Source organism: Callorhinchus milii, unplaced genomic scaffold (genome assembly GCF_018977255.1).
Source record: "Callorhinchus milii isolate IMCB2004 unplaced genomic scaffold, IMCB_Cmil_1.0 Scaffold2, whole genome shotgun sequence".
NCBI classification, from domain to species: domain Eukaryota; kingdom Metazoa; phylum Chordata; class Chondrichthyes; order Chimaeriformes; family Callorhinchidae; genus Callorhinchus; species Callorhinchus milii.
This window is the reverse complement of record NW_024704743.1, coordinates 75,187,288-75,211,874: the sequence shown is the minus strand read 5'-3', so window position 1 is coordinate 75,211,874 and position 24,587 is coordinate 75,187,288. Positions and strand designations below refer to the sequence as shown.

At 44.2% G+C, this 24,587-nt stretch overlaps 1 protein-coding gene across 2 annotated transcripts in view; it reads left to right on the top strand.

The window, feature by feature from the left end:
* Positions 1–468: 468 nt before the first annotated feature.
* Positions 469–24,587, top strand: part of tmem108 (transmembrane protein 108) — a 148,498-nt gene continuing 124,379 nt past the window's right edge. For both annotated transcript variants that reach the window (XM_007900850.2, XM_007900848.2), the window contains exons 1-2: positions 469–533; positions 1,033–1,111. The gene's annotated coding sequence lies outside the window, so the exon portion shown is untranslated. The remainder of the gene's footprint in view (positions 534–1,032; positions 1,112–24,587) is intronic.

The window sequence follows — 24,587 nt, the reverse complement described above, 5'->3', positions numbered from 1 at the left end:
GAGAGAGACAGAGAGAGAGAGGACCATCTTCCTCTCTGCTGCGACAGCTCGGGCTCATTTGTATTCTGTTGCTGTTCACTCCCCCACAGTCCGACAACACAGTGGGATGTGAAAGTTGTGGAGCTGTGCTGTGGGGTCTGGTGCTGTGCAATTGCACAGAGACCCCCCCCCCCCCCCCCCGCCCCAGCCCCCCCGCCCCAGCCCTGGCTGGACTCGGGGAGAGGCAGTGAATGCATATGATTCCCCCCCCCACCCACACACCCCCCAGACAGAGAGGCAGCAGCCAGACAGCCCCCAGTCTGGAGCTTCTCCCTATTGTGTCTGACTCTGACAGACTGGAGCTGCTTAAAGCTGTTCCCCGGAGGGCTCCGCTCGGCACTGCGCAAAACATTATGGAGATTGGCCGCTGCCGTCATGTGACAGATGCCAGGCAGCGGGTGCCATTGGCCTGTCTGGTGCAGAGTGATCAGGGGGAGCAGAGCAGAGCACTCACACTGCCTTCACACTGAGCTCTGAGGAGCACCTCCAGTCAGGTAGGACCTTCTCTCTCAGTCCAGCCCCGCATTGCACAATGCAATGGACAACAACTTTTGCATCAAACGCCACGTATATCATTTGATACAAAAGACAGCAGAGTTTTTTTTTCACACACACACACACACACGTTTTCTCCTAAACTAAGCAATGCATCGTCTGTCTGTCTGTCCTTCTGAGAATTGTTTTTGAATGGAGGGGGGAAAAAAAAGAGAGCACTGGATCAAACGTTGAGAAATTGACTCGTTTGGCCAAGTCCATTGACCGCAGAATGAGCCTATCGCCTGTCCATCGGGTGTCATTTCATTCCAGCCCTGAATTTGCCCATCTGCATCTACCTGTGTGTGTGTGTGTGTCTGTCATCTGCTCACCCACTTGCTCCGCATCTCTCTGCTATTCACATCTGGATGCAGATGTGCAAGCAGCGCTGAAGGACGAACCCAGTGCAAATGTGTGATCTTAAGTCTTTCCTTTCCGCAACTTTCTTTTTCCATGCAGCGGACAACCGAACCAGGGGATGACAATGAGCCGCAAGGATGTAGGCGCACTTGAATTATCTCAAGCATCCTGCACCCAGGTAAGCCTCTAAACCAACCCAGTTGTTCCCCTTGGCAGGTAGGAGAAAGGTTATCTCGGGTGTCGGGAGATATGAAACCCGGTGTATTTCAGTAACGTGTTTCCCTTGACAGTCTGCATGCAGACCCTGTTGTAACTAACATACGGTTGGATTGTCGAGGAGAGCTTGAATTGCATAAAGGAGCTGCAGCAAAGGTAGGCTTCAGAAAGCGTTATCATAGAAAATACAGAGCTATGCAGTGGCAGGGCTGAGAGGTTGGCTGTTGCATTGGGGTGAATGAAGCACATCTGATTTATTCCTAAATGTTGGCACTTCTGACCAACTAACTCCTTGAAATTGCCTGATTACCCACTTGTGCTAAAGATTGACAACCACTTTTATTTCTGCATCAAGCTCTCATTCATCTCGCCCTTTAAATCCAGCCTTGCCGCTTGTTGAATTTGATGAGATTTAGATTATGATTAAACGGGTGGACTTATTGGTTATTCTCACTGGTTCTTTTTTTCCTCCATCCACCCACCCACCCACCCCCTTTGTCCACCTCGCTCTGGGACCCTCCACTTAGTCATTTGCTTGACAATTGTAAAAATTGATCCTTTGTGTTCGTGAAGCAAGTTCGAGTGGTTAGCTTTGATTCAGACCTTTTGGCTATTATTTTCAGCCCAATGTGTGATAATGAGTTCCATCAGTATTCCTCCAATCGTTGCTCAGTGGAGTGGTGCACCTTAGGGATAAATTGGTACTTGTAGTCAGGTAATGTAGGTGTGCTACCTGACAGTCACCCTGGGGCTGAAAGCTAAGAGTGATTGAACAGAAATGATGGGAGATGATGACTGAGGTAGAGGGAAGAGCGTGGCAGCTGCTTTTTTTTAAAAAAAACACACAACTAATGATAATAATAATCCTTGCATTTGATATAGCACCTTATCATGTCATGACGTCTCAAAGCGCTTCACAGAATATACTGTAAAGTGGATTGATTGTGTACTTTGTAGGCTGAGAATAATAAGAATAATTTGAACTTGTACGAGAAAAGCAAACTTATCAGTGGTTCCAAATATGCTGCTGATATCAATTTAGGTGGAATAAGGGTGGGGTGAGGAGGACACTGCTTGGCAGATTGCGATGAAGAATTCAAGAAATGGCAGGAGAGCATAGAGTGGGCAGAGAAGCGGCAGATGCAGTTTAATGTTGACAAGTGTAAAGTAGTCATTTTTGGAGAGTGGGGGTGGTGGAGTGGAAATGAAGGAGTGACAATTATCCCTGGTGATAATTAACATATCTAAAATCTTCCTTCTTGTCAATATCTGACCTTAGTTTTTAGTTTTTTTTGTTAAACCAGTAATCCACTAATTGGCACAAAGCACTGTGGGACACTAGCATGTGTGAGGGGTGCAATATAAATGCAACTTGTTGTTGCTGTTGCTGGTATACCATGCTCTGCGGGCTGCCAGGCCCAATGGCAAATATGAGGGAGGTGTCACACCTATTGTCAGACATCAACAGGCACCAGAGTACTCTGTGATGTGATAATTAGCACTTTAGGTGTTGTTATTTTGACCACAAAAACTCTTTACTCTAGCAGGTGATATAAACTGGTGACTTCTTTATTTTGGAAAACAACTGAGAAGGTGAGTTCTTTTATTTGGTAGGTTCACACACGACTCCAGAGCCCTGTGTAGGAAGTACATTTTTCCCACTTGCCCATCAGCAGATATGGTATTGCCGGCTCTGGCCTGAGCTGGTTGATGTTGCTTTCGCTGGTTCTCTTTTTGCCCCAGCTATTGTATTGCTATTCCACACTTTTCATAAGACTTTTTTTTCATCATCTTGGCAATTTTCGCTCCTCTCCTCAAGGGCATTTGGCTTCTTGTTTTCATTCTATTGGAGAAATAATAACAATAGAATCCTTTTGTTTGATATAGTGCCTTTCATGTCAGGAGGACATCTCAAAGCCCTTCACAGGATAACATATTAAGCATAGTTACTGTGTAAATTATTGGTGAACATACCAGTCAATTTGAACACAGCAATGTCCCACAAACAGCCATGGAGTCAATGACCAATTTTATTTGGGGATTATTGGCCAGGACAGTGGGATAAACTCCCTTCTCTTTTCAAATAGAGTCCCTGGGTTCTTTAATTTCCACCTGGACAGGTAGTCGGGACCTTGGTTTAACCTCTCATCCAAAGAGCGGCACCTTCAACAATGGAACACATCCCAGCACCCCATTGGATTATCAGCCCTTTTCAGGCAATAACTGCATGTTACAAGCAATGTCTCAGATGCTATATACTCCGCCAACTACATCAATTGTGGCAGTCTTTGCTTCAAGGTGGCCTTGAAATGTTATTTCTGTCTGCCTTTTGTCTGTTATCTTGCGTTTTTCCAAGATGCGCTCGCTTTGGTGTCTGTTATTCGCTCAGACCCTTGAGTTGCTGCTCCACTTTAGTTGTAATTTTATCAGGAATGGGTTTAGTACCTTCGTTAAACAAATGAACAAGATTTTTCAGTGCTGGTTATCTTGTCTCACCATAAGATCTATGTCATTGAATCATAAATAGAATCTTTCAGGGTTATGCTGGGTTCTAAGAATATAGATATTTCCAATATCAGAGAGGCTAAAAACATTAAATGAGAATATGGCACCAACAAATCTTCTTGAGTGCGTACAAGAAAGTGGCTGACAAAATTAATCATGTTCTGATGGATATAGCAGGGCCCATTGTAGATAGAAATGGCACCTGAAGAAGGGTGAATGGACAATTTCTTAAATGCCATAACCTAAGAAATGAAAGTGGGGGGAAACTAGTGGGTGGGGGGGGAGAGTGGGGGGGGGGGGAAGGTGAGGGGAATGAGAGGGAGGGGGTGAGAGGGGGGGAAGGGGGGGTGAGAGAGAAGGGGGAGGGGGCGAGAGAGGGCGAGTGGGGGAGGGGCAAGAGGGGGTGAGAGGGGGAGGGGAAGGTGGTGAGCAAGGGAGGGGGTGAGAGAGGGGGGGAGGGGCAGGGGGAGAGAGAGAGAGAGGTGGGAGAGAGGATGGGTGTGAGAGAGAGGGACTGGATGGACTGTGTGTGTGAGAGAGGGACGGTGTGAGAGAGGCGGAGAGTGAGGGGGAGATTGTGAGGGGGAAAGAGATTGTTCCTGTGGGAAGGGAGTGAATGAGGGGGGGGGAGAGAGTATGTGGGGGAGGGAGTGAATGTGAGGGATGTACGATCGGAGTTTCTCTCGGCCACTGAGGGAGTGGGGACTGAGGACAGACACCAAATGATGTGCTGTACAATTTCCACACAGAAACCTCCCTCTTTCCCCAGTGAAAAACTGCTCTACGTCCTCCATTCCACCCCCTACCCATCCTCCCTCCCTCTACAACCTTCCAACCTCGCCATTCCCTTTGCAGAGCAAATGCCAGCTTGTTTCATGTCCCCCCACCCTATCTGCCCCATCATTGCCATTTTGCCCCCACTCTCGGGAGTTTCATTCCTCCAGGTTCTCCGACTCCCTCCCTCCCCTCTTTCAAGGCATGTCACAACCTAACTCTTTGACCACGCTTTTGGTCATCTTTCCCCCACTCCATCCCACTTCTCTCGGCTCCCACCCCCAGCTCAGGTGCCCAGCCGACAGTGTCATAATGTTGTTATGTTTCTGGAAGGGAAACACAAAATAATGCTTATGCGTTCTGCGGACTTTCTCAACAAGGGAAGCCAGCTAAATTGATGCTGAAGGATTGCAGGGGAGGGGTTAGGCTATTAATCCGGTTTGTAGAAGAGATGTACTTCCAGCTTTTTTTTTTGGTGCGTGGGCTGGGGATGGGGGGGTGTCATTCGGGTATTTGACACACCCATCACCATGTTTAAGAGTATCCAAACCAAGCTGAGATTTCCATGCATCCCACCTACACAAGGAAATCCCAGAGATAGATTTTTGGAATGGAATGTACACTCTCTGGGGGGACGCATTCTGCTTACTTAATTCCGGAAAGTATTACATGTAGGCTGGCAAGAGCCATGGCTTGGGGACCCCAGAGTATGCACCAGGGTACTGCTGGAGTCTAACCAGCTAAAACCGCATGGTTTGCCATTGATATTGCTGTCCAGCATGAGAGCATTGCCACCATCTTCCTGTCCGCAGCTCAGACACACATCCCTTCCCTTTCGGGCGATGGTTCCACCAGTTGGAGATGTGGAGTTTAAGCAGCAGCTTCTTGCCTCGCTGCAGGCCAATCACGGTGGATTCCAGGTGCTGGACGTATGAACGTGTGTTCACAAACCCAGACTCCAAGTAACACCTTCCAGCAGCTGTTGCCCCAAGCCTCAGAGTTTCTTTGTCAGCTATCTGGTGGGCGTCTGCCTTCAGTGTAGTGGGAGGACCTTTACAGGACAGCTTGTGATGTGCCAGCCACCTTGATGTTCTTAAGGTCCAAGTCCAATGCCGCGTACCAGCCTTACTCAGCACCAGCTGCTTAATCCGACTTTGCCTCCAGGGTGTAATTTGTTGTTGTTGCTTAGCGACAGGTCAGTGTTAGCCAGAGCCCTCCCTCTCTGCGGCTGTTTCGACTGTTTGCCACAAATCTCACTGCTTGATCGTGGGTCGGAGGAAGCCTCTCTACTGCATCCCCAGGAGCTCAGATCCATAAAGGAGGAGTGACATGTAACAGCCTTGTCTGACATTGCTGCTTTAACTTTCTGCTCCATGTAAACCTGAGCACTCAGACACTTAAATTTGTAGCCTTCACGCTCCCAAACACTTAGCTGTTAGAATCCATGTGCTACATGCTCCATTCAATCACCTGCCTGAGGGAGTATCATCAGTTAGCAGATGCACCTGCAACAAATAACACTTGAATATTCTCGTAAAGGACCCCCCACATACTACAGAATTCATTCTGGGCTTTGTGTTTCTACTACTAAGTGATCAAGAGCATGTTATGCCTCTTTGCCTTTTCTGTGGAGTCCTGTAGCTCAGTGGTTAGAGCACTCGCCTTGCAAGCGAGAGACCTGAGTTCAATTCCAGGCAGGGCGAAACCTTGGGCAAGTTTCCTTACTCCACACAGAGCCTAATAATAATCCCTCCAAAACAAAACAGTAATAAATTGGTCATTTTCAATCCATGACTGTTTGTGGGACACTGCTGTGCACAATTGGCTGCTGCTTTTCGCCCACAAATATACAGTCAATTCACTTTATAGTCTATTCTGTGAAGTGCTTTGAGACATCAAGAAAATGTGAAAAGCGCTATATCAAATGCAAGGATTATCATATTGTAAGCAGGCATAATGCTTGGACTAACTTTGTTGTCACTCTGCAGTTTCCAGTCTGTTAACTATTGTTGACTTCCCTGAACACCGCTGCTAAACTGATCCTATCTTGCTTTCAGCGTTGCAAGATTTTACTAAAATCTTTAAATCAAAAGCCCCAAGTCGGCACACCAGTGCAGCACAGGGGTACGTTACTTTATTGGAGGTGTCGTCCTTTGGATGAGACATTAAACCAAAGTCCCATCTATCTGTTCAGCTGGACATTACAGAAGCCGTGATGACACTACTTGAAAAGAGAAGGGAGTTTCCCCTGGTTTCTGGCCAACAATCCCTCAGATAGGGACATTTCCTTAATGGTTGGTTATGGGACTTGGCTGTGTGCAAATTGGCTATTACATTCACCTACAAATACAATAAAAAGACGCTATATCAGACTCATGGATTATAATATATTGTATAACTTTACTTAATAATTTCAATTTCCACCATATGTCACCATTGGGCCAAACTCCAGGCACTGTTACACCTTTGATGATGTATAATTATAATGGGAAAATTCCTTTAAAAGCCGGCGGCATCACCAAAGGTGCTGTGCCTATTGCCGACCAGAATTTCAGCCCAACCGTGATTAATTGTTCAATTCCACCAAATCAGAAAAAAAGCTGTCAATCTGCTGGTCAATGTGCATCTGCATTAGTAGATCTGGACTGAAATTACTCCTGGTCTGGCTGCTTTGACACATCTCATTGATTTTTATTTTTTAACTTCGCTGAACTCAAGGTCTCCTGGGTTACTGAGTGTCTGTGCTGGTGGTTGGCTTGTTGAGATTCTCCCAGCACGTTGTACAGTGTGACTGACTGATCTTTGAGAGGGATGTTCCCATCAACCAGTATCAACCCAGCTCAGTTTGCAGCCCTCTCTCCTGTGAGAGAGAAGATTGAGGATTCAAGACCAATGTCGGGACTTGGAACTTGCAAACGGACACTCTAATGCAGTTATGGGGATGAGCTTCATTGTTGGAGATGCCAACCTTCAGATGAGACATTAAACCGAGATCCCGTCTACCTATTCAGGTGAATGATAAAGATTCTATGGCACTATTTGAAAAGGGAAGGGAAATTCTCCTGGTGTCCTGGCCAGTAATCCCCCAGATAAAACTGGTCATTAACTTCATTGCTGTTTGTGGCACATTGCTGTGTGTAAATTACCTGCCGCATTCGCTTGCAAAATACGGTTACGAGACTTTACATTATTCCTGTAAAGTGCTTTGATACATCCTCCTATATGATAGGCACTATTTCAAAAGCAAAGGTTTTGACCGTTCTGAGCAGAGAAAGTGTTGTAGAATGCAGAGAGTAGACTCCATGGACAAATCTAATCAGTTGGCAATGTAGTGTGTGTTTATAGGGTGGATACCTACCAAAGTAAGATATCAGAAGAGGGCAGGAGGGACCACATTTGCTTTGACCACAAATGGGGTAAAATTTGTGATGTCTGATAATAATAATAATAATCCTGCATTTCATATAGTGCCTTATCCTGTCTTTGAGATGTCTCAAAACACTTCACAGAATATACTGTTAAGTAAATTGAGTGTATATTTTGTGCAGGAAACGTGGCAGCCAATTGCCAATTGTGTCCCACAAACAGTTGTGGATTGAGTGACTACATTTTTTTAAGGGATTATTGCCCGTGGAAAAGTGATCTGCCAATTAACTAACCACCAACTTACTGCGTGGTAAATAGAGAGGTGTGGATTAGGAACTGATGTCTGGATAACTGATTCCAAGCAGCAATTATTGTATCAGATCTGTTAGATGAAGGTGAAACATTCATAACTGAGTTCAATAAATGTAAAATGCATTATTAAATCTGTATGCAACATCAAATATTTGCATCTATTCCCAAAGATTGATCAGAGTGTAAGCCCCTCCCCCCATTACCCCTCTCCTGAGTTAAAATAAAAATCCTTGCATTTGATTCAGCGCTTTTCCCGTCTTCTAGACGTCTCAAAGCACTTAAAGACACTCAAAGAGTTCAGTGCAATGGTTGGACATAAAGAATTCCATTCCAGAGTTTCAGTGCAGCTTCTTAGGCTATTGATTTACCCAGTGAGTATCCCGTGAAGATGCCCTGATGTCGCAAACAAGACTCTAGAATAGCATGAATCCAAGATAATACAAAGAAAATCTCAGTACTGGATTCAAACTCAACCAAATGTCAAAGTTGGTGTTGGGACGGGTGTGAGGGGTGTGTAGGGTTGGGGGTGAGAAATTGAGACCAATCTTTGGGATTAGATGGAAGGATGCAAACTTTAAAAATGGATTTGATAACGCAGTCAATAGTTACCAAATCCATTAAGTTGTATTTTTCAAACCCCGTTGTATAATTTTGCTATGAAAATGGCTGGTTTATGGCAGTTACCACATTAAACCCATAAAAAGAAGCTGTTGTGTAACATCTCAATGCCACTAGCATGTTCAGGATGAAAACCACTACTGGTTTATTTCATTTTAATGCATCAGTGATATTCAGCTTGAGCTCCTTCTGATTGTCACAGTCAGATGAATTCTACTTGACCGTCGACAACATATACTGGATGAATTTTATTGGGTCTGTCGGAAAATAGCATTGTATGCAAACAGATCCCATTGAAAAGTGATGACATATGCAGATAAGAGATATGAGAAAGCTAAATTAATATGCACGGTTCAAAAACCAGGCTTTTGAAATACCCTGCGTCAATCTTTTTTGCCTTCTTCTCTCATTTATCTATCTCCCACTGACACGGGATTATTTCCAATGATGTTAATTTTCTTTAAACAAAATCTATTTGTTTAAAAAAAATGAATGTTCATCTTAGCTCTGGTAAAATAGGGGAATTTTAGCTGAATAAGAAAACTTTTTAATCAGGACCCGGATATTTGTTCATTACCAGATAGACCATGTCTGGATTGGAAATTTGATGCAATTTTTAAAAAATAATCAGAAATGATATAATACACTTTGCTGGTTGGTTTGGTCTCTGCCTGTGAAGCAGTGGCTCAAATATGAACAAAGATGGCTGCTGAGACTGAAATGCAGCCACAGCCTAGTCTGCGAGCTGACTATTATTCATTTTCACTTCATTGAAATGTGTGCACAGTTAAATGTGTGCACATTGGTGCAAGATGCAAAGCAGCGACATTCAAATTGTGTGCAGGGTTCACGAGTGCTCGATATGTTTTCTGCTCCTGCACCTCTGTCTGTGTGGTTTTGTCAGTGAGCAACAACCGCAATTATGTAAAGCACCGATAGATGTTCTAACTGTATCAGAGAGGACAAAGGCAGGTCATCTTTAAACCATTATTGCATGTTTATCTAACAAATCTTGAGATCCTGTCTTACATTACAGTCATTGTATGGAACCCTGTAAAAGCTACAAACAAGATGCGAGGCACGGATTAAGGTGGTAAAGTAGAACAAACATCAGTGCTGCCTTATTTCAATTAACCTTTTATTTCTGTTTAATTTTATTAAAGCCATATCCTCACAATACCAATCCCCCTAAAAACTCTGCATTATGGGATGAAATTTATTGTTATGTGCTTCATTATCATATCAAACGCAATATGAAACATTGTTAATTTCACTCCATTGTCTTTTAAAGAGGTGCTTTATTAATACTGTATTATATCACTCTCTGCGTTAGGCGTCAGAATTAAATTGTATATTTGTTACAAAGCAGCCTCCTCCTCATAGCTTAAAGGGAAATGCTATTCATTTAAAGCAATAAAGAAGAAAACAAAACTGTCTGCTTACAGAACTGGTGTAAATTGGATGTGTGTAGGAGGTAGGTTAGGATTTGGTCAAATGTACAATCTCGTACAAACAGTCACAATTTGTAACTGCTCAGTAAAGGGATTACAGTCCCTTATTAGAAGCTTTAGTCTGATTAGCACATGACATGCTGAAGGATTACAGGGGAGTGGGGAGGTTATTAATCAGATTTGGGGGAAAGATGTGCTCTCAGTCATAAGCAGCTTTTGTCAAAACCAAGCTTATTTGAGCAAAAACAATTTAAGAGTATAATGGCAGCTGTAGAACCACTAATGATGTTTAGCAAAGACACAGCTAAGGGGTGGAACAAGCAGTATGATTCTATTCAGAACAGCGGTGATTGACTGAAAATCACCTTCAGTTTCAATTAACCAAAGCTCCAGCCAAGCCAGTCTGAAGTGAAGCCTTTCCTTTTTTGGTCAGCACGCGTGGAAACTCATTACCATCCTTAAGTATCTCCAAACCAAACTACTAAACGTTCCTCATGTGCATGGAAATTTCCATTTCTCTCGACTGGACTGAGTTTCATCTCTCCCTTGAGAGACACATCCGGTTGAAACTCTTCCAATATTGAACCTATGCAACCTTTGCAACCTGTGCCACATTACATGGCTGCCTTCTTCCTATAAAGCTAATGTTTGATCTTCTTTGAGCTTTTTCCACTCACATCATGGCAGTTAGTGGGATATTACTGTGCATAAATTGCAGTCACCTACAAAATACACAGTTAACTACGCTTTACAGTATATTCTGTGAAATGCGTTGAGATTTTCTCGCAACATGAAAGGCACAATCTGAAATATTAGAATTATAATAATAGTAATAATGATAATCCTTGCATTTGATTATAGCGCCTTATCATGTCTTTTTAAATTATTATCTAATTATTCTTATTACATAATTTTACAACATTACAGCTAAAATAAACACTGGCAGAGCATGATTGCTTTTTGTACCAAATAATGATGTTTCTAATGATGGAAAAGTCGGTGATATACCATTGGGTGTGTCAGAGTTTGTGACCTGGTGGAGTGTATGACAGGCATAGAATTTGGTCTTTGAGTAGAGCGCTGCAGTAACACTGGAACAATGGCTGATGACACCAATTTAAGGCAATAATACAAAGAGGATATTCAGTATTTGAGAAGATCTGGGTGAATTGAAGCAGTATCTAATACCTTGCATTTAACCTAGTGGTGGTTCAATATTAGTATAGTTAAATGAAAAACAGGAAACCTTGTACACAGTGAACGGGTGCTCGTGAGCAATGATGGAGAAGAAAAAGGATGCGATTACGATCAGTCACTGGCGGTTTCCAAGGGAAGTCAAGCTGCTGTCAACAGCTGATCAAATACTAAGTTGAATATATAATTCTTGCATTTAATATAGTATCTTATTACAACAAAACCTTTCAAAGCACTACAGAGTTTTCTGCAAAGTGGAGTAACTGTAAATTTGTAGGTGAACCTGGCAGCTGGTATGCAGAGAGCAATGTCCCATAAAAGGAATGACCAATTATATTTATCTGGGAGACACAAGAGAAACACCCTTCTCTTTTCCAATATTGCTATGGGATCTTTAACAGCACCTGAACAGGCAGGCGGGATCTTGGTTTTGCACATCATCTGAAGGACAGCACTTCTAACAATGCACTGCACTCCCTCAGCACTGCATTGAAGTATTAGCCCAAACTGTAATTGTGCCTTTGAGGGAGTCACCATCATGCCTTGGCTGTGCTTTGGCTATTGGAGGGCAAGGATCTTGAATGCAAGAGGCAACCTTGTATAATTTGTTTGTGATGTGATAGAATGGTCACAGTTGGTCTGTGTCACTTTTGACATGTAAGCATAAGTTTTTATTATAAATAAATATTTACATTTAATGGAGCACCTTTCAAGTCGGGACAACTTCTCAAAATGCTTCACAGGAATCACTAAAGTGTAGTGACTGTAATTTGTTGGCAAACATCTGCTCAGGGGGAAAAATCTAGGCATAACTAGACTGGACAACTGAGACTCTAATTTAATTACACTTATTGATTAATAAAATATTAGAATTAGGAAATTAAAATTCAGGCAGAATAAGATTACCATGGCTCTCAAGACTGTAATGAAATTCTGGATCTTCTTCTTATGTTATTTATACAATATAATTAACATTTATATTGTGCCTTTCATGCCTCAAGGTGCTCAAATTTATTACATTATCAATTCTGTATTCAGGTCCTAGATAGTGGGCAAGGTGGTCCTAGCTGGACAAGCCACAGAAAAGCTTGCCAGGCAGTGCTCTCAATGGCAAGCTATGTGGTTTTAGCTGGTTAAACTCCAGCTGTAGCCCAGTGTATACTCTGGAGTCGGCAAGCCTTGGCTCTTGCCTTATACTCCTGGTTTAGGTTAGCAAGGTGCGTCCCTCCAGGAAAGAGTGCACATTACATTCCAGACCCAGGGAAATTTCCATGTGTAGGTGGGATGCATTGGAGCTCTCAGTCTGGTTTGGATACTCTTATGCATGTGCCAGACAAGCAGTATGATTCTGTTCTGCTGACGGACAAAACTGATCCTTGAAGTTGGCTAATTTAACTTTAGTATTAATTTAGATGTAGTTTAATTCTGTTTGAGTGACTGATCCAGCACAGTACTATCACAACACATAGAGGATTGCAAAGTTTGGGCATCTAGGAGTGAAGTTTGCCAACCAGCATAACGTGTTATATGTCCTGCAGATAAACAGTTATCCCAAACTCTGGCTTTACTACCCAATCGTGTTATAAATGATATAAGCGAGACATTTAATATTAATAATCATTTCAATAATTGGTTTAATGGAGAGCCTTTCACTTTCTATAAACAACATTTTACCAGAAATATTTTACAAAATAACATTAATTAGAAATTAAAATGAATGCTGTTCTATAGGCAAACACGGCAACCAGTTTGCACCAGCAACATCCCTTTATTACAAACACAATATAAATTTACATTTATATAGCACCTTTCATATTGGGAGGATATCCCAAGGCACTTGACAGTCCTAGCTTGGCACACAAACTGGGGGTGGGAGACGAGAGTGGGGTTGAGAGGTGAAAGATGACTGAAAGCACGGAGAAAGAGGAATGTCTGACACTTGCGGAAACCCATCACCATGGTTAAGAGTATGCAAACCAAGCTGAGATTCCCATGCGTCCCACCTACACATGGAAATCCCATTAAGCGCAGGTTGGCAAGAGCCCAGGCTTAGGGACCCCATAGTGTACGTTGAGGTACTGCTTGAGTCTAAGCAGCTAAAACCGCATAGCTTGCCATTGATATTGCTGTTTGGCAAGCTTTCCTGCGGCTTGTCCAGCTAGGACCACTCTACCCATTAGGGCTTTGGCTTGCAGGGTTATCAGGAGCTGAGTGGGATGACTCCCTGCCCCCAGTGACTGGTCTGTCCTTCCAGGTCCTGTAGATGAGCCAGGCTGCCTGTGTTGTCATCAGCAGTGCCCTGAAATACTGCAGACCTGCCTGGCTCAGGAACCAGACCACTGGGACTGCCACACAGCGCCATTGCCAGGCATGTCACCTTGGAGACAGTTCAGCTCCAAGGGAAACCCAACTTACCTCCCCCTCTCCCCCCAAGGAGGATAGTCACCATGATGTGAAAGGAGCCGCCAGTCAATTTGGCTGAGGGAGGAAATGTAAGCCAGGATAAAGGGGCGAAAAAGTCAAATGTTTCTTTGAAATAGTGACAACAGTGCAATTCCTTTACATCCCCCTGAATCCCAAGGCAGAGCAGAAGTTAAACTGATAACCGTATCAGAAAATCAAGCCCATTATCTGGTGCAGTGCTATTTATCTAGTACCGTTGCAGGCAATGTGATAAAGAGAACAAGAGTAACTTAATGATTATCATCATGCTTCATTAACAATTATCAATAAAAACAATGTCATTTGTAACACACAATTACATCACAAATTGTGTTTCTGGTGGTTGGTCCCTTAACAAAACATGATTAACTTTGGAAAACCTGCTGTCGGGAGAGGGGAGGAGTGGTGGGAGAGCTCCTGGCAGCCCAGAGCTCTCACAGGTTGTGCTCAAACTGAACAGTTCTCTGGGTTGTCTATGCCTGGAGTACTGCATAGAGTTCAGGTCCAGTGAGCTGAATGATCTTCTTTTTCCACATCTCTCTTGGGAACTTTAGACCAGGGACATGACAAACAGCCCTAGTTCCAATCACTTTCAGTACAACAAACCCCTGAGAACAGTTTGATGTGCATCATGTCACATGGACATTAGACAAAACGTTTCACCATTAATTGGGTGGGCAGGTGGTTGTAGGGGGGTCTTTAGCAAAGCATTCATGGCGTTAAACCTAATGTATACACCATATACTGTTACTAATATAAACCATTAAAACGCGAAATCAATGTAACATCTGATCCCTTTAAATCATCTTCTTGTTTTGATGAACAAATTATTTGTATAATATTGGGAATCTTTTCCATTAAAATAATCCAAAGTGTTTTTAAAAAGTGCTGTCTGGTCACCATGCACCTTGGATTATATAAATTAGGGCTATCCTCCAGGACTAGCCCACGTCATGACTTGGATTCACATAGCCCAAGCGGATGCTCCTATGCAGTGCTTGGGGGCATGTTACATTGTCAGAGGTACCGTTCTTCAGATGACATGTTAAAGTGAAGTCCTGTCAACTTGTTCAGGTGGACTTTAAAGCATACATAGCATTATTTGAAAAGAGAAGGGAATTTCTCCCGGTATCCTGGTCAAAAATAAAAAATAAAATTGGTCTCACTCCATGGCTGTGTGTGCGGACATTGCTATATGCAAACTGGCTGCCTTGTTTCGCCCACAGAATACATATTCACTACAGTTTGCAGTATATCCTGTGAAACACTTTCAGATGTCTCATCGATGTGATAAGGCATTATATCAAATGCATGGATTCTTCTTATCTTGTTGTCAGTCTTAAAGGACCCTCCCTTTTCAGCAAGTGAAAACACGTCCCTTCAAAATCAAATGAAAGAAAAATGCTCATTGCGTGTGGCTTCTGACTTTTAAGTTGTGGTGTGTGGTAATAAATCATATACTGTACAGAGTCCTGTCCCCTTTGTACATGATATGTGAGAGTGTTCATAACTGGAGGCCACTCAAGCTGATCACGTTTACTTTTGTAGGAACATTCTCTCTGTCTTCGTGTCTATTAACCTCAACCCTCAAATGTAATTTATTATATTTTTCATCCAAAAACATATTAAGCTAAACATGAAGCAAAGACTGAGAGCCATAGGGCCCAGAACCTGCATTGTAAATTCGTTTTTTGGAGAAACTAATCACTGTTTACTCAGAGACTGTACTGTAGCTGTGAGGTACAGAAAGGCACAGAGCGTTCCTTCGTAGATGTTGTGAATTGTTTATGGTCGTCTGCAGAAACTCGGCTGTTGCAGAATTGTAGTGAAGGCTTCTTCAGATCGTACTTAACCATCCTAAGTATCAAGCACAATTTTTTTTGTATTTTCATTGTAATAATAATAATAATAATAATCCTTGCATTTGATATAGCGCTTTTCACGTCGGGAGGACGTCCCAAAGCGCTTCACAGAACACACTGTAAAGTGAATTGACTGTATATTTGTGGGCGAACGCGGCAGCCAATTGCGCACAGCAATGTCCCACAAACAGTCGTAGATTGAAAATGACCAATTTATTATTGTTTTGTTTTTTTGGAGGGATTATTATTAGGCGTGTGGAGTAAGGAAACTTGCCCAAGGTTTCGCCCTGCCTGGAATTGAACTCAGGTCTCTCGCTTGCAAAGCGAGTGCTCTAACCACTGAGCTACAGGACTCCACGTACAAGGAGATCAGTGTAGATTTGGCTCAGTTGGTAGCTCCCTCGCTTCTGGGTCAGAAGGTTATGAAGTCTTTAAGCTCACAGACTAAGCTGACAGTCTTGGGGAAGCGCGGTGCAGTAGGGCCCATCTGCAGTTTGGGAGGATGTCAAAGATCCTATAACACAATTTGAAAAAAACATTGCTGAACAACAACCTTCCTGACTAATTGGTTATTCAGCTGGTTGAGGATGCTTGCTATTTGTCAAATGGTTGTTGCAACTGGTGACAAAACAGTCACCATATTTGAAAGTAATTACTTTAACAACAACAACAAAATTACATTTATAGAGCGCCTTTCACGTCAGGATGCCATCCCAAAGTGGTGAACAATCAAGTGTCGGGGCCCGAGCATGGGGGAGGGGTGGTGTAGGGGTGAGGGAAGGCAGGGAGGTGGGAGGGAGACCAAAGGCACGGTCGAAGAGAAGGGTCTTGAGACCGGTCTTGAAGGAGACAAGGGAGGAAGCGAGGCGAAGGGACTGTGGGATGGAGTTCCAGAGTGTGGTGGCAGAGAGGCTGAAAGCCCGGCCACCGATGGTAGGGCGGGTGGGGCAGGAGACATGGAGCAGACCGGGGCCCACTGAACGGAGTGAGCGGGCAGGTTGGTAGGGAGTCAGCAGGTCAGAGAGGTAGGAGAGGACAAGGCCATGGATGGCCTTAAAGGTGAGGATGAGGATCTTGAACTCGATCCTCTGGGGGATGGGGAGCCAGTGGAGTCGGGCGAGGGTGGGAGTGATGGGGTCATGGAGCCTGGTGCGTGAGAGTATACGAGCTGCAGAGTTTTGGATGATCTGCAGCTTGTGAAGGGAAGAGTTGGGAAGGCCGATGAGGAGGGAGTTCCTGTAATCAAGTCTTGAGGTGACGAATGCGTGGGTGAGGGTTTTGGCAGCCTGAGGGGTGAGGCAGTGGCGGAGTCTTGCAATGTTGCGGAGGTGGTGATAGGCAGTGCCAGTCATGGCGTGGATGTGGGGGAGAAAGGACAGTTCAGGGTCAAACAAGACACCCAGGTTCCTGACTGGCTTAGTGAGGTTGAGTGTGCAGCCGTGGAGGCTGATGCTGCCAGTGCCTGAGGTGCGGAGGCGCTGGCGTGAGCCAATCAGGAAGGCCTCGGTCTTGCCGACGTTGAGTTGGAGAAAGTTGGCCCTCATCCAGTACTTGATGTCGGACAGGCAGTCGGTCAGGACGCCAGTAGTCCTGGAGTTCAGGGTGGAGGCAGAGGTAGAGTTGGGTATCATCCACATACATGTGGAAACCTATCCCATGTCTGCGGATGACATCACCAAAGGGGAGCATGTAGAAGGTGAAGAGGAGGGGACCGAGGACAGAACCCTGAGGAACACCGCACGAGACGTGCGGGGGCTGGAGGGGAAATGGTCTGCCGCGACGAAGTGGAGGCGGTGTGAAAGGTGGGACCTGAACCAGTCAAGGACAGAACCTTGAAGGTTGAGGTGGGAAGAGAGGCGGCAGAGGAGGATTGAGTGGTCCACGGTGTCAAAGGCGGCAGAGAGGACGAGGAGGCAGAGGGAGCTCTGGTCACACATGGTCAGGATGTTGTTTGTGACCTTGACCAGAGCTGTGGGCAGCATGGAAACCCGATTGGAGGGGTTCATGGAGGGAGTGAGAGGAGAGGAAAGAGCGAAGCTGGGAGGCAATGGCTCTCTCATGGACTTTGGATAGGAAGGGGAGATTTGAGATGGGCCGGTAGCTGGATAGCTGTGAGGGTCGAGGGAAGGTTTCTTCTAGGTGGGGGTGATAGTGGCTGTTTTGAGGGGGGAAGGAACAGTGCCAGATGACAGGGAGAGGTTAATGATGTCAGCGAGTAGTGGGGCAAGGAGGCGGAGCTGGGATTTAAGGAGAGGGGTGGGGATGGGGTCCACCTGCTGGTGGTGGACTTCATGGAGGTTACTGTGTTGAAGACAGAGGAGGGGGTGACAGGTTCAAGGTGTGGAAGGAGGGATGGGTAATTGTCGGATGGGTAATTGTGAAGGGTGGGGGTACGGAATGGGTGGAAGTTGGGAGGGCAGTGGCAGCTGAGTGGATTCTCTCGATTTTGGACTCGAGTAAGTCCAGCATTTTCTCGCAGTGAGAGTCAGAGGAAAGTATCTGCGAGGCATGTCGGGGAGGGCGGAGGAGCTGGTTAGTGGTGGAGAACAGGAGTCTGGGGTTGCCTTCGCCTTCAAGATTAACCTGGAATAGAAGGATGATTTGGCCGAGGCGAGAGCGGAGTGGTAGGTCTTGATGAGGTCCAGCCAGATGTAGCGGTGGACCATTAGGCCAGATTTGAGCCAAGTGTGTTCAGCAGATCACATCTGGCCCTTAAGCGAGTGGAGGTGGCTGGTGAACCAGAGTGAGGATCGGGAATAGGAGGCAGTTCAGGAGGTGAGGGCAGCAAGGACGTTGAGTGTGGTGGAGAGAGTGCTGTGGAGAAGAGTGAGTGCAGCAAGTGGATTGATGTCAGAGGTGGGCCAGAGGTGGGAGGGATGACAGAGGGTAAGGTGTTCGAAGGAGGGGAACAAGCCGGTGGAGTAGGGGGATAGGGCAAGTGACGCCCTGGATATGAGGGCCACACTTCCGCCACGATGGTCGGGGCTTGGGGCGTGGTGATAGGTGTAGCCAGGTGGTGTGGCCTCAGTGAGGGGAAAGGTGTCACCTGGGGTGATCCAGGTTTCTGTGAGAGCCATGATGTCAATCTTCTCATCGAGAATGAGTTCATTGACGGCCAGTGTCTTGTTGGAGATGGAGCGGACATCCTGAAGGTCAATGCGGAGTGGACAGTTGGCAGGGGGATGTGTGGGATGGGAGGGGGTAGTGGGTTAGTTGGGAGGAAGGATGGGGATGCGGATGAGGGAGGAGAGGTTAGCCCCCGGGGTCAGTGTCCGGGGTGGCTTGTGGCGGTGGTGGGGAATAGGGCAGTCAGTGTGACTGCTGCTGGACAGCCAGTGCCGAGTGCCACAATGAGGATTCCCAGGCTGGGGCAGAGGGAGGCAGTGGGGGGGGTCAAGCAGAGATAGGAGGTGGGGAGGGCGGAGGGAGAGCAGGACAGAGGGGGAGAGTTGGAGGGAGGGGTATTTTGAGGGAGGGCCAGCTCGGGTCGGGGGCGGCAGCCAAGAAGCGCACTCTGGGACAAGAGGCGGCGGGTTCAACAACAACAACAAGATTCCATTTATAAAGCGCCTTTCACGTCAAGAGGGCGTCCCAAGGCGCTGCACAAGGGTTCAGCAGGACATTGTCAGCCTGCGGGAGGCTGGCGGGGCTAGAGGTGGCACAGAGGGGGGAGGGCGCTCATTGTGGTTAGCTTTATACCCCTTTGAAATGGTATGATGTGATTAAAAAATGGAACATTCTGCTTCCTTGGGTTTGTGGATAATCACCTTCTCCACTCTGACAATTTTTGAAGGTAGTTTTCACTCCTTCTGTTCCTATGTTCCTTCCTCTCACTCCTCCTGTTCTATATTCCATCCTCCCACTCTGCCTGTTCCTCTTCCTAGTTGATTTGTATTCAGTACAGGTGATCGCCGCTATAAAGCAGTTGTTGGTATTCAGGAAATGTTTATCTGTGTTCTAAGAAAAAGCACAAAGCAGCTCCTGCAGGTCAGCACTTCAGGGTTTTATCCCTACAATAAACCACTGTTTTCCAAAATGTTATCTTCGTTGACCATTGGATATAACAAAAGTTTTTCATCAATCAGGTACTCGGTATAATGGTGTGGTAATATGACTGGAACAGGTTACCGGGAAGGCTGGTTGAAGGCAGGATTCTGGATTCATTTAAGAATCAGTTTGATACTGTAATGGGAGGGCTCAAAGGATGAGAACAAGAGGACCAAAGAGCATTCTTCATCTGAACTTCACTTCTGATGGCATTTGATTTCTAAATATAATTTCTCTTCAAATCGGTTTATGGAAATTGCATTGAAATTCCTAAACGAGAAACCAGGACTGAAAGAGTGTGCAGTGTTTAGTTGGAGTGCTTAGTGAGTCAGGCCAATCAGGAGAAGGTTACCATCTGTTCATACCCTAACAATATCCCCCAATGACTAATGATTCAATTGAGGTGCAAAGTATACTTGTCTATATTACAAGTGACACTTTTTTCGGTGTTAGTTGTAAGGGGCAAACCTCTATACTTTAGGCGATATTCCATTAAAGATCTCTTCAATCCAACTACCTCAATTTAAATTTAAATGTGATACGGCATACTATTCGGTTAGTCTAATAAAATGTCTATAAATTGGGGGTGCCCAACCTTTTTTTTATTATTTGTAGCTGGATGCCTTCAATTGCCAAAGGATACTTGTAAAATGCAATCCATCAGACTCTTAAGTGTCGAAACTACAGATGTTCTGTGATTAATCCACTTGTTATTTGTTCAGACTGACATATATAATCTGTAATTACTTTGGCCAAAGAAAGCTTTCTATTCATCAGCAACCCTAGATGTCAGCCACTGGAAATACTGTCTGCTTACAGTGTAAGACTGTCATTCCAAGGTGGCAGCTACAATTTGATAGAATAATGAACTTCTGTTTGCACATTGGATGCTGCATGTGCTCTTATATTGGAACTTGTAAAACCTGTAACTGTCTGCCTGCCTACCTGCCTGTCTACTCACCTGCCTGTCGTCTCTAGATGCCCATCCTGTCTGTCTGTCTTCAACTCTCCCCCTCTGTCTGCTGCACCTATTTAATTTTTCATTATTGTATAATCGAGTTTATAATTTGTGGCACAACTTCAAGCACTTTTTCATCCCGACCACCACCACCAACAACAAATTGTATTTATATTGTACCTTTTACACAGGGAGAACGTCCCAAGGCGCTGGACAGTTGAGGGTTTGGGCCCCAGCTGGGGTTGGATTTGGGAGTGACCAAGGCGGGTAGGGAAGGAGGGAAGATGACTGAAGGCGCGGGCAAAGTGGAAGGTGTTGAGATGCGCCTTGAAGGAGGCGAAGGAAAGGTTTTGAAGGAAGCAATATTGAGTTTACCTTCTGCATTCCCACTTCTGACTCACATTTTAAGAACAGAGGAGACCATGCGGGGCCACCATTTTGTGAGTTCTTGATGGCAATTACTCTTTTTAATCCTGTTCTCCTAATTTTTCCCCATCTCATTTATTCTCCTTGCTTCCCAAATACTTCATTTAATTTTGAAAATGTTCCCAGGCAAACAAGTGTGCAACATTTTGTGTAAAATATATTTCTGGTTTCACTTCTAATCAGTTTAAGTGCTAGTTAAAAAATTAACTAATCCCCTTGTTCTGATTTCCCCATTGGAGAAATTTTCCATCTGCCTTCTCAATTCTCTATCACATTTAAGATTCTCAGCTCTGGAGGTTATAACTCACAATTACTCATCTGCCCCAAAACCTTTCATTAACCTTTCAATTAAACTGCAAGTTTTCAAACTGATATAACTCAGGGAATAGCGAGAAAGGATTTGAACCTTTCACCTTTGGTGGGACTTGTATCTAAATCCAGTTCAGACCGTGTCTCAGCCTGGCTCAGTTGGTAGCATTCTCGCCTCTGAGTGAGAAGGTTGACAGTAATTCCTACGAAGCACTTTGAGATGCCTCAACAGCGTGATAAGGCACTATATCAAATGGAAAGATTACTATCATTATTATTATTAAGAATGTCGCCCCTCTCTGTTACCAAGGAGGTTCGGACAGACTGGAACTGAGCGAATGTACTTATTTCATATTTGACCATATTTCAAGGTGACAAAGCCATCCTTGGCAAGCAGAGATCCATTAACCTCAATAACTGTATATTTCAATTAGAATAATTGTTAAAGCAAATTAGAAAATCACCTGTAAGAAAATAAACTGATAAATGACAAACATTATGATTTTGGGAGGGGTAGATATTGTCTAACCAACCTCATTAACTTTTTGAGTAGGTGACATCCCAAATTGACAAATGGAATCCATTGGGGTAGCATCTCAGAGCGCTCAACAGTGGCGGAGCTGGGGATATGTGGGAGGTGACCATATAGGTATGGTTAAAGAGGAAGGTCTTCAAGTATGATCTGAAAACAGGCAAAGAAGGGACATGGCAGAGGATTGAGTCAGAGTTTCACGGCATAGTGGCTGAAAGCCTGGCCACCAATGTGGAGTAGAGGGGTTGAGGGAAGTGTAGGATGCTGGATACAAAATTGACCAGTCTAACTAAAAGACAACAACATCAACATTAAACATTGTCCGGGTGTGATAACATATTTAGGCAAATTTTGAGAGTGTCAATGAGCTAGTTTCAAATTCTAACCCGTTTAGAAACTCTTTATTGTCATTGTGTAGAGTATAATACAAATTTACATTTATTCAGTGCCTTTTACATTGAAAGAATATGCCAAGGTGCTTAAGAATACTGGCTTGGCACCTGAGATAGGAGGGGAAAGATGATCAAAAGTATCATTAGAGAATAAAGTAAGTCGTTGTGAAAGCACACACTTCAGAATTAACTTCACATTTTAAATTAAAGAGTTTGAAGAAAACTCTAAATGTTAACTTTATCTAATCCTCTTTCTTGACAAAAAGGCATCAGAATTATAGAGTATAGAATTGGGTAAATGTTGTGGCATTTCAAAACTGTCCTGGCACTCTGCAATAGCACTAGATGGCAGCACCCCCTCCCAGTAAATGGGATGTCCCGTTTTCAGATTCTACCGTGTTTACTTTGAAGCAAACGTCTTTTGTGTGCTGTAAATCATAGGCCCTACGATTAATAGTACGAAAAATGTTCACCTCAAAGTAGGTCTATTTTCAGAGGTGGGGGTGGGGTCATCTCCTGACAACATAACATAACCATAGAATTATACAGCACAGAAGGAGGCCATTCGGCCCATCGTGTCTGTGCCGGCTCTTTGAAAAGAGAAATATTTGGAAGAAATCCACTCAGTGTTCTTAATTTAAGACATCTTCTTAAGAAAAATTGTCCTTATTTAATATTTTCAAAAAAAAATTTGGTCACTCAATCCACGACTGTTTGTTGAACACTGCTGTGCACAATTGGCTGCCATGTTTCACCCACTAAACAAAGAGTCAATTCACTTCACAATAAATGTCTTAGAGATGTCTCAACAACGTGATAAGGTGCTACATCAAATGCAAGGATTATTATAATTATTGTTGCTGAAAATTCCACCTCGTGTTAAAATTTCTCCCACTCACGCATTATGAAATCAGGAATCTCACCATATGTTTTGTGCACATCTCCAGTACACATATCCTTCACTATGCAATGAATGCACTGATAAAGTATGAGGTGTGCTGTGTGGGTGATAGCTGCCTCGCAGGATACAGTAAAAGTTAATCTTTCAAAGACTTTCAGAGTTGTTTTTATAATTCTCGGTCTGCTACCCACTTGCAGCTATTTTTATCAAGAAGAGAACAGAGTACTGAGACATTAACGCAGATATCTGTGGCTTTAAATCGAACACAACCTCTGAAAATCGAACAAGTGGGAGGAGATGTAAAGAACCATCTCCAGACTCAGAAAATTAGCCATGGTGAATTATGTTGCATCTCCAGGAGAGAACTGCAGTTTCTTTTCAATGGGGGAGGGATGGGAAACATTGTTACTCTTTATAAGATGGCTCTTAATACTATTCTTACTAGAATTCTGTGCTTTTTCATACTGTGTCTTTGTTTTATCTTTGGCTTCCTCCATGCACACTTCCTCAATAACCCATCATCTGGCTCTATTTTTTCAAAAAATCCCCATTCTTTCCCTGTGCCTTTAAAGGAAAAACCCACAACCTTGCCAAATTGATTTGCACTTTGAGGTAAGATTGCCAATTTTAATAGAATGCAAAGCACCTAAATTTGCTGATGATTCCAAACAAACTGAAGTGGAATGCAGAAAATTAGAGAAATATGTAGACGTGTAAACAGAATAGGCAGATAAGTGGCAAATAGAATTCAATTAAAAAAAATTCAAGTGTTCATTTTGGGAGGAAAAGCAACAAACGGACAGGGCAGGGAGGAGGTGACCATAAGTGCAGTCGAAGACAAAGGTCTTCAGTCGTGATCTAAAAGAGGGAAAGGAATGGGCATGGAGGGGGGATTGGGGTAGAGAGTTTCACTTTGGGGAGTAGTGGCTTAAATCGGGATCACCGATGGTGGAGCAAGGTAACGAGGGACAAGCAGGAGGCCAGAGCCTGCCGAGCGGGTAGTGGAGTGGGGAGAAAGTAAGTCAGAAAGTTGAGAGGTGCCAGGGCGTGAAGCGATTTGTAGATGAGTGTGAGAATCATGAAATTGATCTGCTCTGTGATAGGGAGTCAGTGGAGCTTGGTGTGGACTGGTGTGATGGAGTTACGGAGTTTAGTGCGGGTGACAATACAGGCATCATGCTTTATGGATTTCCCTGGTACATTAAAACCATGGAGAGAGTGCTGGGGAAACCCATAAGGATGTGATGCCAGGGTGATTGATGTGTCAAGAGATCTGAAAAGTTAGGACTCTTTTTTTTCCTGGAGCAGTGAAGGTTGGCAGGGGATCTGATAGAGGTTTTAACATTGTA